Raw genomic sequence first — 19,255 nt, 5'->3', positions numbered from 1 at the left:
CCCCAAACCCTGCTACCTCTCCCCATAGGTCTATTTCTGTTTGACAGATCGCTGCTGTGAAGCACACAGTAGGGGACACAGATACAGTCACTCAACACTGATCAAAAAACGTTGAAACCACACATCAAACTTATCACTGATTGGATGTTTTCCCGTCTATTTTCAATTTAATTTTCTCTTGCACACAACTGAAACGTTTTCATACTGTGATTGTCGTTTTATTAATGTTGCTATCTCGTCTTCGTGCTTTGTACCTTTTTCTGACACGTCATTCTATCCAATGTCAGATAAGGCCCCTAATTGTTTCCGTTTCCAATACATTCTACATTCATTCTCTTGCACCGATATAGTATTTACTCCGTATAAACCAGAGAACAGCCGACATGTTCCTGTGTTCTCGCCATGGCGCAGCTTCAAAATGACAAGCTTCTTAAAACATCACAGATAAAAACATAACCGGCCGCACTAAATCTGTTCAAATTCTTCCATCAATCAAAAAAATAAAAATTCAATTACAAATTGTCTTTTTATTTCAAATTCAATACCAGATGGATTTTGTTATAATCAAATTATTTTTGCATTGTACTTGATTAGATCTGTGGTTTGCTGGTGATGAAATATTTGTTTACATGAAGGAACAAATTTACCTTAGCAAATCGCTTAAACGATAGAAAATGTGAAGTTGTGAATTAAGGCTGTGGAAGAAATGAGAAAACGTAAATTGCGTATTTGCAATCTTCCTTTTTCTGAATATTCCTCAATTGAAAATGCAATAATTTTCTGGGAGAGAACTTTTGAAAACGCTAATTCTAACACTGTACCTACAGGGTATGATCAAACTTGCCTGTTATTTTCAAAACTTTATTGGCCGTAAATATTTTGCCAAAATATTTAAAAAGTTATCTTTTATAGTTTGATGAGTGCATGGACGTTGGATAATGTGGACAAAAATTGAGAGAGGTTTTTTCTTATACAATGCTTATTTGTTATTCATCAGAACTGGGAACATTACTTTTATGCAGAGAAATCATATTCACAACACACGATACAAATGTATCATTTGTACTTTCTTTAAAAATACGAAAAACTTAGAAATTAAGAGGCAGGTCACACAAAGAAACCTTATAACCTGGCCACAGGTGATATAAGACAGACAGTTCAGCCTTCTTCTGGGGGGGGGGGACAATATTCGCCCACCGAATGCCATATAGTGTTATATTCTTTCTAACATTGAAATGAGATCTGCATCATTCAAAGATTGGTTAGCTGACATGCTATAAAAATGTTGGAGAAAATCTCTGGATAAAAAAATCAATTACTGAAATGAACAAAGGGCAAAAACTTTTCAAGGAGACACAACAACATATCATGAATATTTAGCCTACTAAGTTTGAAATATGTCAAACAAGAGGCCCATGGGCCTTAACGGTCACCTGATATATTTATACAGAGAGTTGATTTTGTTTTTAACACAATCAGAAATATTATTCAGTGACAAAAAACAATAAAACTACCTTATTCAATATCTAGCATACAGATTTAAGACTAAAAAGTATTCGAAACTAGCACCTCTGATTCTAAACAAGGAAAATGAAGAAATGTTAGCACACTGACTCCTTTGGGCCCCACTCTACAGACCTTGGGGGTAGGGCTGGCTCAAAATTTAGTATCAAACTGTCAACTCAGGGTTATAATTCCAATCAAGTTATTAACATGTAATATTCAAAGTATCATTTGCCATTATAAACCATAATAAATTTCAGTTAATTCAACCCTTTTTGGCCCCAACCATCAGCCCCAGGGGTCAGTCAAGGCTCATTTTGGTAGAGCACCTTAAGACCCTTCCATCTATGAAGAGTGTTTGATTCTACCATATCTGGGTCTTGAGAAGAAGATTTTTGAAATTCCAGTCAATTCAACCCTTTTTGGCCCCTTCCATCAGCCCATGGGGTGTGCATATCATCATATGTGCAAACCATCAAACTGCTTCCCAATACTGGTAATGCTAACCTAAATTGAATAACTTCCAATGGCAGTTAAACAAATGTTGGTCCAAAATGTGATTTCCCTATATAAACTATAGTAAAGTTTACCCCCTCCCAAGGGGTAAACGTGAGACCCCAGGGTCAAGAAATTCACAATTTTGGTAAAGCACCTTCCATCTATGAAGAGTATTTGATTCTACCATATCTGGGTCTTGAGAAGAAGATTTTTGAAATTTAAGTCAATTGAACCCTTTTTGGCCCTGCCCCTCAGGCCCCTGGGGACCTGGGACCAAACCGGCAACTATTTTTGTTGACCTTTGGCCATGGAAGGTTTCTGCAAAATTTCATTGGTAACCTAAAAATGTAGGAGGAGATCTCCGGACAAAAAGTCAAATACTAAAATGAACAAAGAGCAATAACTTTTAGAAAACTTGTCGAATCAAAATTCTTTTAAGGGAGACACAACTTCATAGCATGATTATAATGTATGCAAAGAGATCGGTCAAAAAATATAGGAGGAGACTGCCGGACAAACAAAAGTTTACGCCGGGCAGACGGATGGACAGACAACGCCATACCATAATACTCCCGTCAAATTTGATGGGTGTATAAAAACAGATATTGAAATGAAAGGGTCCATGTTATCGTAGAAATAGAATCAAAACAAAACACTGGGAGACAATATCCCATTCATACTTTCATCCATCTTAAGGCTCTTCAGGTGATTTGAATTTATAGGAATTGGATAAATGTGAATCCCCTTCACAGCCCCAACTCTATATCTATGAGTTCAATTAAACAGGATTTGAGGATTTGAGGAATTAGGCATCTTTTCTGCTCAAATACTTGACTTGTGAGATTTTTATTAGAAGTGGGAAGATTGTAAGACAGTTGTATAATGGGCACAAATTGTACAGAGGGTCAATGTGTCCCCTAAAATACTGGCTGAATAGCAGGCCAACCAATTTCTGGTGGCTAGGTTAATTGGACTTGAATACAAATGCAAAATATATAATATTGAATAAACTCTAAATGAAGCTATGACTGATTCAATACATCTATTTTTTCTCCTAATACGGTGAAAAGTTGTTACCTCTTGAGATACGCATCAGCTCCTTGAGATTGCTAAACACAGTTTAATACAATAACTTTACATTGTAAAGGACATTGTAGTCTATTCTCTAAATAGAAATACAAAACTCCTGAGTAAAATGCATTGATCTGGTCGTACCGCTAAACTCTCCAGCAGTGTAGGTAAAGTGTGTGGCGAGCGTATGTCAGAGAGCAGCGTCGCGCGTGTATAAATCACTAGAGTATCGGCAGACGTCACTTTAAATTGTCTCTCATTTGTACGCTCAAATCAATGATCACACAAGAGTGAGTTAACTGCGTTAAACCGAAGCATTCTAGTCGCTCGATCACCATGATGGGCCAGGGTCAGGCGATACCCGGGGATCGACATGGTACAAAGACAAAGGTGTATTTAAATTCCCAGAATCCTTTTTCATGCAGAGGTAGAGGACAATTCAATACCCAGAGTCCATAACATTAATCCAAGCTATCAGAGTCTACGGAGTAAGTGAAAGATATAGAATACTTATTCATCGTAGACAAGGTATACCGAGACCTAGCATAGGATACACTGACAACTGTCTCATGTTACAGAGAGACATGATTAAATACGTGCAGCGTTCTGAAACTCAGGTTGAAGTGAGCGATCAACTCCTGGCTTGTATAACGCTGCAGCTTTGTGCAGCATTGTTAGGAAGAATTTGACCATAAATTCAGAATATCCTCAGTAGCTGTCATCCAAAACCCAGCGTTAGCTTTCGTCTGGTAATATTGTCCTGTCATTTGAGATTTTATCTCCAACATCACCAGATATGGTGAAGATTAAGATTTGCAATTGCTCATCAACTTAATAAAGGTCAAGGACAGAAGTGAGTGACAAACAGCTATATCAAGCTATCTACAGCACCCTTTGTTCAATCAGAAAAGTAACTTACATAATAAACAAGAGTTATCTACCCTTTAGTCAGGGTGATACTGACTGACACCGAGTTAAAATCACTTATCTACCCTTTGGTCAGAGTAAGTAGTGACTGACACAGAAGCAAAGAGTTATCTATCCTTTGACAGAAACAGTAGTGACTGATACAGAGTTATCCACCCTTTTGGTCAGAGACAAAAGTGACTGACACAGGTAGTGTTATCTACCCTATAGTCAAAGACAAAAGTGACTGACACAGTAACAGAGTTATCTACCCTTTGGTAAGAGACAAAAGTGACTGATACAGTTATAGAGTTATCTACCCTTTAGTCAGGGTGATACTGACTGACACCGAGTTAAAATCACTTATCTACCCTTTGGTCAGAGACAGTAGTGACTGACACAAAAGCAAAGAGTTATCTATCCTTTGACAGAAACAGTAGTGACTGATACAGAGTTATCCACCCTTTTGGTCAGAGACAAAAGTGACTGACACAGTAACAGAGTTATCTACCCTTTGGTCAGAGACAGTAGTGATTGACACAGTAACAGAGTTATCTACCCTTTGGTCAGAGACAGTAGTGACCGACACAGTAACAGAGTTATCTACCCTTTCGTTAGAGACAAAAGTGACTGATACAGTTATAGAGTTATCTACCCTTTAGTCAGGGTGATACTGACTGACACCGAGTTAAAATCCCTTATCTACCCTTTGGTCAGAGACAGTAGTGACTAACACAGTTACAGAGTTATCTACCCTTTTGTCAGAGACAGTAGTGACTGACACAGTTACAGAGTTATCTACCCTAAGGTCAGAGAAAAAAAGAGACTGATACAGGAACAGAATTATCTACCCTTAGGTCAGAGAAAAAAGTGATTGACACAGTTACAGAGTTATCTACTCTTTTGTCAGAGAAAGTTCAGAATGATACAGTAACAGAGTTGTCTACCTTTTAATCAGAGACAGTAGTGATTGACACATTAACAGAGTTATCTACCCTTTTGTCAGAGACAGTAGTGACAGACACAGTACCAGAGTTATCTACCCTTTTGTCAGAGACAGTAGTGATTGACACAGTTACAGAGTTATCTACCCTTTTGTCAGAGACAGTGGTGACCGACACAGTTACAGAGTTATCTACCCTTTGGTCAGAGACAGTAGTGACTAACACAGTTACAGAGTTGTCTACCCTTTTGTCAGAGACAGTTCAGAATGATACAGTAACAGAGTTGTCTACCTTTAATCAGAGACAGTAGTGATTGACACAGTAACAGAGTTGTCTACCTTTTAATCAGAGACAGAAGTGATTGACACCGTTACAGAGTTATCTATCCTTTTGTCAGAGACAGTAGTGACCGACACAGTTACAGAGTTATCTACCCTTTGGTCAGAGACAGTAGTTACTGACACAGTTACAGAGTTATCTACCCTTTTGTCAGAGACAGTTCAGAATGATACAGTAACAGAGTTGTCTACCTTTAATCAGAGACAGTAGTGATTGACACAGTTACAGAGTTATCTACCCTTTGGCTAGAGACAAAAGTGACTGATACAGTTTCAGAGTTATCTACCCTTTAATCAGAGACAGTAGTGATTGACACAGTTACAGAGTTATCTACCCTTTAATCAGAGACAGTAGTGATCGACACAGTAACAGAGTTGTCTACCTTTAATCAGAGACATAAGGTATAAGTGACTGACATCTATCTGTGTTATTATTATCTTGAAATCACTTGAGAAAATCAACCAGATCTTTTTGTACGACCTATCAACACATTGTGATGTTTATATCTGATAGCAGTTGATGTTCCCTAACCATGCGATTAAAACTCAGTGATCTATACTAAACATTCAACCATCTCACAAAGTCCGTAATATCACTGTCAATAAAGCTACGGCGGTATCAGGATACGTTCTGTACTGTGTGGCTACCTACCAGTATCTCAGAATCAGAGATACTAATCACTGTCTATCATAGCTCACACTACAAACTCTCAGTAAATCTTCTCACCATCAATTAAAACATCCTCACTTAATGGAACAGACAAATTGATTCCATTTCTCTGTACTCAAAAACAATTTTTTAACCTTACGAAAACGTGTCCCAGTTGCTCTTCCGACTATAAAATAGCATTGTCTATCTTTGTGCTATAATTGTTACTGCTTATCTTTGTACTATTAAATAGTTTACAACTGCAACCAAAACAGAGGATAATAGAAATATTGATCTATAATATTACAGCAAAAGACCTTTAACTCATTCACCCCTGAAATTTCATAATGATCTATTCCAACCTTTGAATTGGAAGAGTTAAAATGCGTCTTCAGGGGTGACTGAGTTAATACTCTATCATCATTGACATCACATAAATATTTTAGGAAGGAAACATTTTTCAGAACTAATGTTACAAGGGTGCCTTTAGGAAATCTGTTAAAACAAATCCTTCCAATTGTATCGGAGTATGCTGTTTCTCTCTGATACATTTGACATGGTTATTNGGGGGGGGATGGGGTCTAGGTAGTCTTATATGTATATAGGTGGTCTCTTAATACAGGTTATCGAAAATGAAGATAATGAAAAATGCCATGCAGTTAAAAAGTTCACCTTTTTTCGCCGTTCATAATGAGGGCAAAATTGTCATAACACTGAGAGTACCAGTAAACAACATCATATACATAGTAATTAAATGTGCAGGGGGAAATTAATATTGGGGAAAATTAATACTGCACTGAAAATTACTTCATTGGCAAAGGGCAAAAGTTTGACTGGCAAAAATTTTGGCTATATAGTATTAAGAGTGGTCTCTAAACACAGGTGGTCTCTAAACACAGGTGGTCTCTAAACACAGGTGGTCTCTACACACAGGTGGTCTCTAAACACAGGTGGTCTCTAAACACAGCAGCTTAAATTGACTGTACTATACAAACTATTATGAATCTTTGTGATCAATGATACTAGATTGAGATTGTTGACAATTTCCATCTAATCAACAACAATTTCAACTGTTCCCTCGTTACCAATATCCACGATTACATATTGACACTGTCAGCAGCTGGAACTCAAATCTCAAACAGCATTGTACCTGCCTTCTTTTCTAGTGTGTTCTGTTGCTGATCATTTCTCGTTAGATTATTTTCAATTGAAAGCTTCTAATGTATTTTAAGAATTGATCAATTTCATTTGTGATGGAATTAAAAGCGTGCTGTAAAAACTCCCAACATCCATTAGTGGTCACATGACATAATTGATCTCTCGGAAACATTCACACGACAAATAGCGTCTGATTTGCGTCAACAAACAGTGTTTTCTACATTCGCCATTTTCCTGCAGCTACACCAGATTTGCTACAACTACTTTTTTTTCATTTTTTTTCCCGCTGAGCAAATATTGCCTGACAAATGGATCATCAGTTGATGTTTGATATTGGAGGCTCGCATCACTTTACATTCCAGTATCTTCACAACCGGGATGTCAGACAACACAACCGTCAGTGTGCCATCATATAATACCTCATCCTGATACAACTCTCGAACTACAGTCAATGGATACCCCTCCCTGATACAACTCTCAAATTATAGTCAATGGATACCCCTCCCTGATACAACTCTCAAATTATAGTCAATGGATCTTAACATTAATGTGAATAATGGGACTAGTTAATGATCTGGTCTGTGATTTTTCAAAATATGCAAAATATGAAGACTTTTTTGAGGGTATTATTCCATGATTTTTCAAAATATGCAGAATATAGGGACTTTTTGAAGGTACAGTCCATGATTTTCCAAAATATGCAAAATAATGGCACTTTTTGAGGGTATGTTTCTTGATCTTTCAAAATATGCAGAATACTGGGAATTTTGAAGGTTTGGCCAATGATTTTTCAAGATTATGTGATTTAGCAAGGCAGTTGGAGGGATCAGTTGCCATATTTATCAGTTAAAAGAGAAAGTAGCGGTCCTGTCAATCCAGTACATCAGACAATCAGATCATTCAGTTATCATATCATCTCTGTAATTAAAGACTACAACCATTAACATTCCAGACATTCAATCTCAAAACACATTTTTGTAAAAAAAATACATGAAGCCTGACGATGACCAGATCCAATTGAATGTCAAAGCTTCCCTGTCACTCGGACTATACACCATTCAAGCTTTTCTGTCACTAGGATCACATACGATGGACACCCTGTAATTTGTATCTCACACTTTGTGCCAATTATCCAGCAACATTATCTGCTGTTTTTATCGTCATTATTCTATATCATCTGTCGATTTTCTTGTCTTTATTCCATATAATCTGCGGATTTGGATGTAGTCATTTGATATTGATATCGGTAAAACACATTTGACCATGCTGTAATTCTATTCCTATCAAGTGCAGATCCAGAGTGTCATAAAAACAATCAGGTTTTATCAGAATCAATGTGACAGGCGACTGACCAATGATAGCATGGTCGTAAAATGATGAGATTTCATTATTGGAGATTATGGACAGTGTCCAGTCCATCAAACACCAGCGGGTCAAGTGAAAATTGCCTGCGTTATGATAGGTAAAACACCAGAGATATTGAACACTTAGTGCTGCCAAATGTAACGTATCTCCAACCAATCACTAAATAATATTACCAAATTAATTTTTGTATTTACGTTAAATTCAAACTTTGTTATCCATTTATACATCGTTACATTTTGGCATGATGGAATTGTTTTGTGTGAATTCTTTTCTTTAAAAATTGTTTGTGAATCTATATGCTTCATTTACACAAAAATTGATTCCCTTGACAAGAGATACACCATAACAAATTTGGTCCAAAAAAAATCCCATACTTGAAGAATAGTTTTATAAATCCTCTATTACTCCTTTTGGACCTGAAGTATCTACCCCAATGGGACAAAATCTGTCATGTCACATATGGTTAAAATCTCTCCTCTAACATTAAGGCAGGGTTTTAGTTTATCTCCATATGGAGGTATGTGACCTCCAAAAATGGCTTTCGACCCTAAAAATGGTATATGCTTGCTTTATAAAGGGGTCAGAATGTATTATTTATCCCTGATTTTAACCCCCTAACTTTCATGTCTTGCAAAAACATTTCTTAACTCATTCACCCCAGAAGACACAATTGAACTCTTCCAATTCAAAGGTTGGAATAGTTCAATATGAAATTTCAGGGATGAATGAGTTAAGGGAGAGAATACACCTCAATACTGTGACTGTGGGGTATGGGAGTACCTATCAGTGCTGATACTGGTCTGTCTACACCACAAGGGAAACCATTCCCACTCCCACAAGAGTACAAACATCTCGTAACAGTCCAGCGGCTGAGATTTATCCTGGGTTTACGCGGCTTCTAGACAGAATTTACAGCAGACAGAAGATAAACAATGCAATAGTACAAAGCAAAGTTACACCTACTGTTTTACAGTGTGAGCTGGGACTACCAACTTCTACAATGATAGAAAACATCTTGTTTTCCATGTTAGGTCAAATGTTTAAGCTTGTATAGACACAGATTCATTATTACCAAGTCTGAGGGAGACGGTACAGAATTCTACATGTGGTCAAAACAAACATTTCATCCAGATAACCCATCTTCTCTGTATTGAGAAGTACAGTACCATGCACATTTCTCAGATTTTAAGATGGGACAATGGTGTCGAAAAGCGACAAACTTCCCTCTTTGATAAGTCAATTTGAACAATAGAACCCCTGAAATTTTATAATGAACTATTCCAACCTTTGAATTGGAAGAGTTCAAATGTGTCTTCAGGGGTGAATGAGTTTAACCAATGATGAGCAACACTTGACCGACAGCTTTAGAACTTAGATCTTTCTGTTACTCTTTCATGTGGAAACTAAATTGTCCAAAATCTTGATAAACAGGTAAATTTCATTTTAATATATTTTTTCGATTTCATTCGACAATTCATCAGTATTAAGCAACTAAAACTATATATTTGTAAAATTGTTAGCGATTACTTTTTCGTGAGAAATCAGAATGTCTGATGAGGTAGACTGGCCCCTATCTGTATAAAAGTGAGTTATTCATAAAAAAATTAACTCTAATAATTTTGTTCACTTGGATGTCTGATTCTAGATCCTAATTAGTTTTGGAACTAGGGGGAGATAAGCTAGTAGTAAAACGTTGCCGGGGCTGGAAGCACCATTGTTCAAAACAATTTGTATAACTCAGTGAGGCTATTAACCAAAGAGTCTGAACCGATGAGACCTGCCTTTATAAAGGAGAGAGGATTGAGTTGGTATGAGGAAGGAGGTGGCAAAGTTACCTGGAGTCTCAGGAGATCATATTTAACTCATCCAACCCTCAAACCACATTTGAACTCTTCCAATAAAAAGGTTGGAATTGTTCATTACAAAATTCAGGGGTGTTGAAGGAGGTGACGAAGTTCCCTGGAGTCTCAGGAAACCATATTTAAAGGAATAATTACCAAACTAAAACTTGCCACAAAGACTACATTTCATTGAGTTTTTCAAGTGTTTCACAGAAAATTAATGAATGATGTGATAAGATTTTATTCTATCATTTGATTTTCATAATATACGATCACTCGTTAATAGCCAAACAAAGGTCTCGTGTCGCGATTGCTGCCTGACACGGATAAAGTGACTTGAGTCATAATAACATCACACATTATTATAGCTTCTTTCTAAAGTCTTTATCACCTAATTACAAATGATGAGATTAATTTTTGAGAAATATTTTGCCCTCAGTTGTGTCCCCAGTAACTTCCGACGAGGTGACGGACAAGGTGACGGACAAGGTGACGACAGAATCAAGTCGCTAAAGTCATGACAACCTTAATCGGTGGCGCGTATAATTTTTGTGTGGGTCGTCTGAATGCATGGAGGGCAGATTAGCCAGGAATCAGAAAAGTCCATTTGTGATGAGATTTTAGTATGCCCCGGAGTCCGCTTCCTCATCCCCATAAGGTGTTTGTAATAGTGTCTGGGCTCCTAGGAACAACACAACTAATGGTAAGCCCGCTTTGTTTGGAAGAGGCAAGCTACTTTAACTACCAGCTCAAAATCATATTAAAGTCCATCTTAAAACATTTAGTCTCCGACAGCTCCATTGGTCTGTGAAATATTGTTTGAAGTTTGATAAAAAAACCAGACATTTTCATGCAGGTTAAAAGTGATTTAAAAAAGATGTAATAAAGGGAGAAGTTCATGTGCTTTATTTTCAAATAAATGACAACATTTTTGAAATGACAGACATGTTCGAGTTGATGACTTGGTATAAATGTTGGGTGTTCTAAAGGACAGCCTTTTACTTACCGTACTTAGGATGAATAGAAGTTAACCCGTGAATTCAGATCTGCAATACACTTTCTCAGTTGGATCTGAAAATAAACAAAAAAATAAAGAAATATATTAAAATTTAATTAAGCAACCACAAAAAAAAGAGAAATAATTCACTCTTTTTTGCTGGCTTTTTGTCCTCGTTACAGTTACAGCTGAGTACTGCGGAGATAAAGTACCAAAGATGTCCTGTTAACAGCACTTCACTAATCAGGTGGCGAAAAACTTTTAGTACATAGTATTTTCACTTACAAGAAACAATCATAATAAAACACACAAAAATAAACCTAAAACACACTAAAGTCAACTTTTAACATGTATCATGAAACATGTGTATAAATAGCCACTGAAAGGTTTTTTCAAGACACGACAGGGGTCACCTTTTCATACATTACAATAGCACATGTCTAAACAAAAGGCCCAGAGGGCCTGTATCGCTCACCTGAATATGTTTAAAATAATTTGTATGAAGTGAAGATATAACACTACTTGGTAGGTGCTGTAAGTACATACGAAATTTCAGGAAGATCCGTCCAGTACTTGAGATAAAACAAATTTCAAACAGAGTCCCACCCCTATGCCCCTAGGGGAGGTCATACCCACCATTTATACAAAATTGAGTCCCTCTATTTCTCCTATTGGTTCCGCCTCTCTGCCTCCAGGAGGTTTAGACACACCGTTTATACAAAATTGATTCCCCTTCACCCAAGGATGCTTCATACTAAATTTGAACAAATACCTGTCATTCCTACAGAAGAAGAAGGATTTTAAAGAATAATTTGCTATGTTTCCTCTATTGCATGGGCCCCACCCCTCTGCCTCCAGGAAGGCCACACTCGCTATTTATACACAATTGAGTCCCTTTTGCCCAATGATGGATAAAATCCCTTAATCTCTATGGTAGAAGGATTTTAAAGGTTTTACCTCTATTTCCCCTATTGGGCCCCACCCCTCAGGTCCCAGTGGGGCCACACCCACCATTTATACAAAATTGGTTCCCCTTCACCCAAGGATGCTCCACACTAAATATGGACCAAATCCTTTCATCCCTACAGAACAAGAATGATTTTAAAAAATAATTTGCTATGTTTCCCCTATTGGGCCCCGTCCCTCAGGCCCCTGGGGGGTCAGACCCACAGTTTATACAAAATGGGTTCCCCTTCACCCAAAGATGCTTCAGACTAAATATGGAACAAATCCTTTCATTCCTACAGAAGAAGAAGGATTTTTAAGAATTTGCTATATTTCCCCTATTGGGCCCCGCCCCTCAGCCCCAAGGGGGGCCATGCACACCCTCCATTTATACAAAATTGAGTCCCCTTGGCCCAAGGATGCTCCAGGTTAAATTAGGATAAAATCCCTTAATCCCTACGGCAGGAAAATGATTTTGAAGGTTTTACCTCTATTGACCCTATTCGGCCCTGCCCCTCTGCCCCAAGGGGGGCCACACCCACCTTTATACAAAATTGAGTCCCCTTGGCCCAAGGATGCTCCAAACTAAATTAGGAGAAAATCCTTTAATCCTTACGGTAGAAGAAGGATTTTAAAGGTTTTACCTCAATTTCCCCTATTGGGCCCCGCCCCTCTGCTCTCAGGGGGGTCACACCCACCATTTATACAAAATTGAGTCCCCTTGCCCTAAAGATGCTCCAGACCAAATTAAGTCAAAATCTACATGGCTGTTCAGGGCTAGTAGCGTTTTAAAGGAAAAGTTGACGGACGGCAACAGACAACGGACAGCCGGACCCCGGACGCTGCAGTATAGCATAAGCTCACCATGGTCTGAGGACCATGGTGAGCTAAAAACACGCACTGACAAAAGGAAAATGAGTATTGAAACTGGCCACATACCTTTTATAAATCAAGATTGTAAATCTATCGTCTGAATGCGACATACGTAATCAGATTATCTGGGATGTAAGTGTCATGGCATGCATGAAGGGAAAGTGAAATGATCTGTGACACCCATGAAAAACGTCTAGGAGAATTAGATCTATGCCTTTACTGATGCGTGTGTTGGATACAACAATTTCATTACAAGAGTCTAGGTGATTCAGATCCAACAATAGATAACGTAATTTACCAATCATCAATAAAACGGCAAACACAAAAATATAATTTGTGGCTGATGCTGGATCTGATGCTGTATAGTTTGGCAGTACTCTGTAATTGTCTCTCACAGGAAGTCAATCCCATCTGAACGGGAGAAAACTCAAGGCATGCACATTTCATAAGCAATTATAATCGTGAATCAAATGTAAATTTCCTCGATCTCCTTCACATGAGAATCGAGGCAGACTAGAAACCCAACTAGGCCAGATGTCAATCAGAAACGGGCACAATTGAAAAATTCTAGGATATTGAATTGAATTTTTTCCCCACAAACATCACTCAGTGACAATTCTTTCCATGCTTTTATTGGTTTGTAAAAAAAAAAAACTTTTGATGTTGAAAAAATACATCAAATTATTTTCCTAAATTTTTTAAGAGCCCCCCACACTCCTTTCCAACCCCCATCAATCAAAATAAAATCACTAAAGCGGAGGCACGTGAAAGTAATCCCTTAATTCAGGTAGTGTCTTGATAAAGGTTAAAATCACAAGGAAATCACTAAAGTGGATACATTGACAGTGGTCACTTAACTCATTCACCCCTGGAGACACATTTGAACTCTTCCAATTCAAAGGTTGGAATACTTCATTATGAAACTTCAGGGGTGAATGAGTTAATGCAGGTTGTCTCCTTATTGAAGAGGTAGACCTGTACATGTAACTGACATTTTCTCTACACCAACATACCATGCCTTCAGCACACATTCACACACATATGCACACATACATTACAAACATGTAGGGATGTCCAGAAATGACCTCAGCTGTTAATAGGATGTTAAATCAAATCTACATTTTTGATTGATTGTAACAGTATAAATGTTCATGAACAAGAAGGAATTAATATTTCCACATGTGACATGCAGAAGTATAGAGTGAAGTACCTAATCTGAACTACAGATAATCTCTAAAGGAAACCTGTTAACTTTCCCATCATCATCTTCAAAGAAAGTTCAGGGATCTGTCTTATCTCTAAACTCTATTTATATTATAACAATTGAGTAACATGTTGCTAACTTCTATGTATCACTCTTGTTGGCCTGCCTGGATGTAAGTGTAAACAATCTGCATTAAATAGGTTGCCTTACAAGTGCCAGCTATAGGGAATTTCCCTTTAGCTCTGGGGTAGAGCATCGGGCTGGAGAGTCAAAGGTCGCAGGTTCGAGCCCCAGCGATGGCACAATCTTTATCACTATTCCTCATCCTATTACAAACTGGTGACATTGACCCTCCCTGTTCAATGTAGGAGAATCCTTGACGGGGAGTTAAAGAACCTGGGTTGGTGTTTCAAAAAGGGAGGAATAGTGTAAAAGATGTGCATTGATTAGGTTGCCTTACAAGCGTCAGCTGTAGGGAATTTCCTGGTTCGAGCCCCAGTGACAGCACTATCTTTATCATTATTCCTCGTCCTATTACATTAACATGCAGTGGGTCTTAATGTGGGAAAGTGGTGAAAGGCGAGTGCATTATGAATTGTACCACCCGACTGTCTTATCTGAACAGATATTGGTCCCAGTCGCGTACAGATATTGGTCCCAGTCGCGTTAAGTTTAGACAGGTTCATTGTTATACAGATCACAATATATCTAATTCATTATCAAAAAGTTTTGAATATTTACCGATCACTTAAGATTCCTTGAATTTCATACAAACAATTCTTTTTAACTTAAAAACTTGAAGAGTCCCTAGAGCAAGTCATGTGACTACAATTTAGAGGTGTCCTGATGTGACCCAATAATGTCACCAGTCCGACACAAGGCTGCCGAGTCGGTAATCACCCCACGATGTCACCTCTGTGCCACTTCGGTGGTGTGTATGCAGATTCTAGTACCGCGGAGCTGCAGCCAGAAGTGTGCACGGCCTCACGAGAGGAAACATTACACTCTGTACATCTGTCTTGAACCTGTGACCTCTCTAATGGATAGCTGAACTCGGATATCGCAGTAGTATACAAATGTAGAACGTACCAAATTGAAATTTCAGCTTTTAATTGTCTGTTTTTCCTCAGATGACGTTAATTAAATGTCCCACTAGTCTGATCTGTTTGTTGATATTTGCTTTGAGGACGTTTAAAACCACTTCCTGGAGGTTTTCAGGAAAAAAAATGTTTGAAATAAGTTTTGAAGTATATATCTGTAACATGTAACTTTTAAGTAGGAAATATGATCGGCTGAGTTTTTATGATTTATGATCAGTATAGACCGACATAATTGGATGACATTATATAGCCAGTGGTTGACTGAGAATCCGTTCATATTAAAAATCATTCTTCTACCTCATTTCCAAGGATACCAATGTAGCCTCACACGTCACCTGTTATAACGTTAATGTCATCTAGAGTACGCGTACTCCTTCGTCATTACTTCATATTTCATATTTATCTGGTCATTCTTCAACGATACTGATATCATATTTTATATTTATCTGGTCATTCTTCAACGATACTGATATCAGTTTTCATCTCGTTATGGATGGCATGTGAAATATCTATGAAATTCAGCGACTCTGGAATTAAACAATAAGCATTCAGGTTTTAACATCCCTTGGGGCACCTTGATTAGAACACGTGGATTGTGCCTGGGCACTGGGTACTGAGCATTCAGGTTTTAACGTCCCTTGGGGCACCTTGATTAGAAAACGTGAGTTGTGCCTGGGTACTGGGTACTGAGCATTCAGGTTTTAACATCCCTTGAGGCACCTTGATAAGAACACGTGGGTTGTGCCTGGGTACTGGGTACTGAGCATTCAGGTTTTAACGTCCCTTGGGGCACCTTGATTAGAAAACGTGGGTTGTGCCTGGGTACTGGGTACTGCATGAGCATTCAGGTTTTAACATCCCTTGGGGCACCTTGATTAGAACACGTGGGTTGTGCCTGGGTACTGGGTATACGTACTGGGTACTGGGTACTGGGTACTGAGCATTCAGGTTTTAACATCCCTTGGGGCACCTTGATTAGAACACGTGGGTTGTGCCTGGGTACTGGGTACTGGGTACTGAGCATTCAGGCTTTAACATCCCTTGGGGCACCGTGATTAGAACATGTGGGTTGTGCCTGGGTACTGGGTACTGAGCATTCAGGTTTTAACATCCCTTGGGGCACCTTGATTAGAACACGTGGGTTGTGCCTGGGTACTGGGTACTGGCTTTTCTTCAGCATTAAGATCCCCACAGGCTAACATCTAGGCTAACAAAAGTCTGTAATGTAAGCTGAAATAACTTGTTCAATAATTACGGCTCCTGTCGGCGTGGAGGAGAACGTCCTGGTTGTTGATGGTGGAAAGTTGGTGGTATTAGGAATCAGAGATGGAGTTCTACGCGGAAGATAAATTTATCTTCTGCGATGGAACTCTACACGGACTCTAGCGGTTGATGCTTCATCATATATATCCTTAGTTTAATAATTGTTGTAAAATAAATAAAGTTTATAGAAGAACATGAGCCATTATTAAAAAAGAAACCATTATTTTGTTTTGCTGTAGTGTTGTTTTACGATCTCAGAACAATTTAAGTTAGTTTGGCCTTCCCTTATTACATCAAATATTAATATTGTATGTATGTGTACGTGACTATGGGGAAACATTACCATAAAACAGTGCTGTGGTTAGCAGACGTCAGAGTCATGCCACAGCTAGGGCAGCCAATGTGATCATATGACGATGTCCATGTTATGACATTTCAGCGAGATGATGAAAGTGGCCCTTAAAAATGTGAAATATCGCCAGAAACCATTCAAATTATATAGAAATTTAGCTGTCATAAAGATGACAAACTGGAACAAAGACAATAAGTGCTTTCCTTCATATCTGAATGGACTAAGATATCACACAATACAAAGTTAAGTATCACAATGCCATGGAACAGATGCAGTACACAGCCGTGATAAATATTTCCCGTTGTCACCAGATGACCAGGACAGATCTGCAGGTTAACTGACCGATAAATCTGCGGCTGACACTCCACGCTCGTCCTTAGGGTCCCCTAAACAACGCCTTCAGTCATTACTGTAGCCAGCCAAGCTTACCAATCGAACCAGCCAGATTTAGATTTTCTCCATAATAGCGCTCATTTCCACCACTTACGAGAAAATGATGGCAATTTCCAAATGAAATATTATTCTGTATTTGAGCACTATTCACGGTGAGAAAAGACGATGATGATATTAACTGCCGTGGATGGTGGTTATTCGTAGTGAGTTTCGTGCGAATGTATAAGATTTCCACGACACCCTCCTTGATCCTGTCAGGAGTTCTTTGCCTTACAAACCTAATCCATCAGTGTCCTTCTGTTCAGCCACGCTGAACTAATCAGCTTCCAGGTCTCATCCATTCCCTCTGATTAAATACTTAACTTAAAAAAAATAAAAATTCATAGAACAGGAAAATACTCCGGAATACATTTTCTTATCAGTGACACAAACGACTGAACTGTGAAATTTATATTTTCTACAGATGTCATATCGTCCATTGAAGATTGACATCAAACATACAGTTCCCCTTCCTACTGTCAATACAGTTAACCATTATACTTAATACTAATGTCGGTAGAGTTAAGGATCCCCATTACACTCACAACGACTCCTGTTGATTATATTTTGTAAATTTCATTTTAATTATTTTTTCCTAAAGTCCCACAAGGTATGGTTTTCTTTTCAGAAATTATTTATCAAAACTATGGTCATGCTTGAAAAATCAGTTTTGAATGTGTAGTGGAGTTCCATTTTTTGCAGTGATACAGGCATCCTTAACCGTCACTGCTAATATGACTAGAAGAACCTCTCGCCAACCTTTCAGTAGCGAGCTACCTATAAGATCTATTGCCTATAAAGGTTGAGAGTCCATTTAGATATTAAATTTGAAACAGCTTCTTTAAAACAGTATCACAGCTACATATTATAGACCTCGGGCACTTCTAGAAGGGTTGGTGACGAGACAAATATGGCGTAGAATGTCAAGATATACCCACCGATAGGCGAGAGTTACTACCTAATACAATAACAGAAGCCGTAAGCGAGCGCCCATTAATAACGTAACCGATGGCACATAATTCCCTTAAAGCTGTCCTCATGACATGGGAGAAATGTACAGGAATACACTCTGGGCTATCTACAGCGTTTAACAGTATTTAATAGCATTTCAATACTCTCGGATTTTGTCCCTTTATGCTATGATAGCTCCGTAAATTATGAAAGCTGCCAGATTTGCAATCATTACACTGAAGTATGGAGCACTATCGCACTCCTGTAATGTATAATATCGTTCTTAGCTCCAGCGTACCTAACAGGGGTTCTCTTTTTTATGATTTTGTGACGGGATCGTGAGTATTTTACATGGACATATTTCTGTAGTTTGTTGGTTGTTTTGGTCTGAAGTGTTGTTAAACACCAGTCAGATAAGATAGGAGTCTGAGAAAGCTTTAAAAAACAGTCACACTCGTAAACTGTCTCCGTTTACAGCAGTTTACAGCATCAACGTGTCTTGCCTGGAGAAAGTGAGGCTGAAAGCAAGCATTTCCATCGGAAGACATGCAGCATTTTACACATACCAGAATGGTTCTATAATGTGTTCAACATCGTCTTTACCCTCAAATAGGCCCCGATTGATACATCCTCCGTTAATTGAACTCCTATAATTTGGAAACGTATAACAACCTGACCTTCAAATGGTTCTCGATTTATTGGTTTCTCCCGTTTTTTTCCAGAATACCTAGAATTACCTTAGGTCCTCTTCCCTTAGTTCCACGATCCTAGCTCTCATACCATGCCTTTACCAGGAGTGGATTCTATTTATTTACTGTCACATTTCTACTTGCCCATTCCCAGGAACACAGTCTTCCTACCCCCC

At 38.4% G+C, this 19,255-nt stretch overlaps 1 protein-coding gene across 11 annotated transcripts in view; it reads right to left on the bottom strand.

The window, feature by feature from the left end:
• LOC110464274 (nephrin-like) overlaps positions 1–19,255 on the bottom strand; it is a 376,492-nt gene that overhangs the window by 283,536 nt on the left and 73,701 nt on the right. For all 11 annotated transcript variants that reach the window (XM_021519388.1, XM_021519399.1, XM_021519401.1 and 8 more), the window contains one exon: positions 11,280–11,344. The gene's annotated coding sequence lies outside the window, so the exon portion shown is untranslated. The remainder of the gene's footprint in view (positions 1–11,279; positions 11,345–19,255) is intronic.

This window comes from Mizuhopecten yessoensis, unplaced genomic scaffold (assembly GCF_002113885.1).
Source record: "Mizuhopecten yessoensis strain PY_sf001 unplaced genomic scaffold, ASM211388v2 scaffold10979, whole genome shotgun sequence".
NCBI classification, from domain to species: Eukaryota; Metazoa; Mollusca; class Bivalvia; order Pectinida; family Pectinidae; genus Mizuhopecten; species Mizuhopecten yessoensis.
This window is presented reverse-complemented; position numbering and strand designations above follow the sequence as displayed.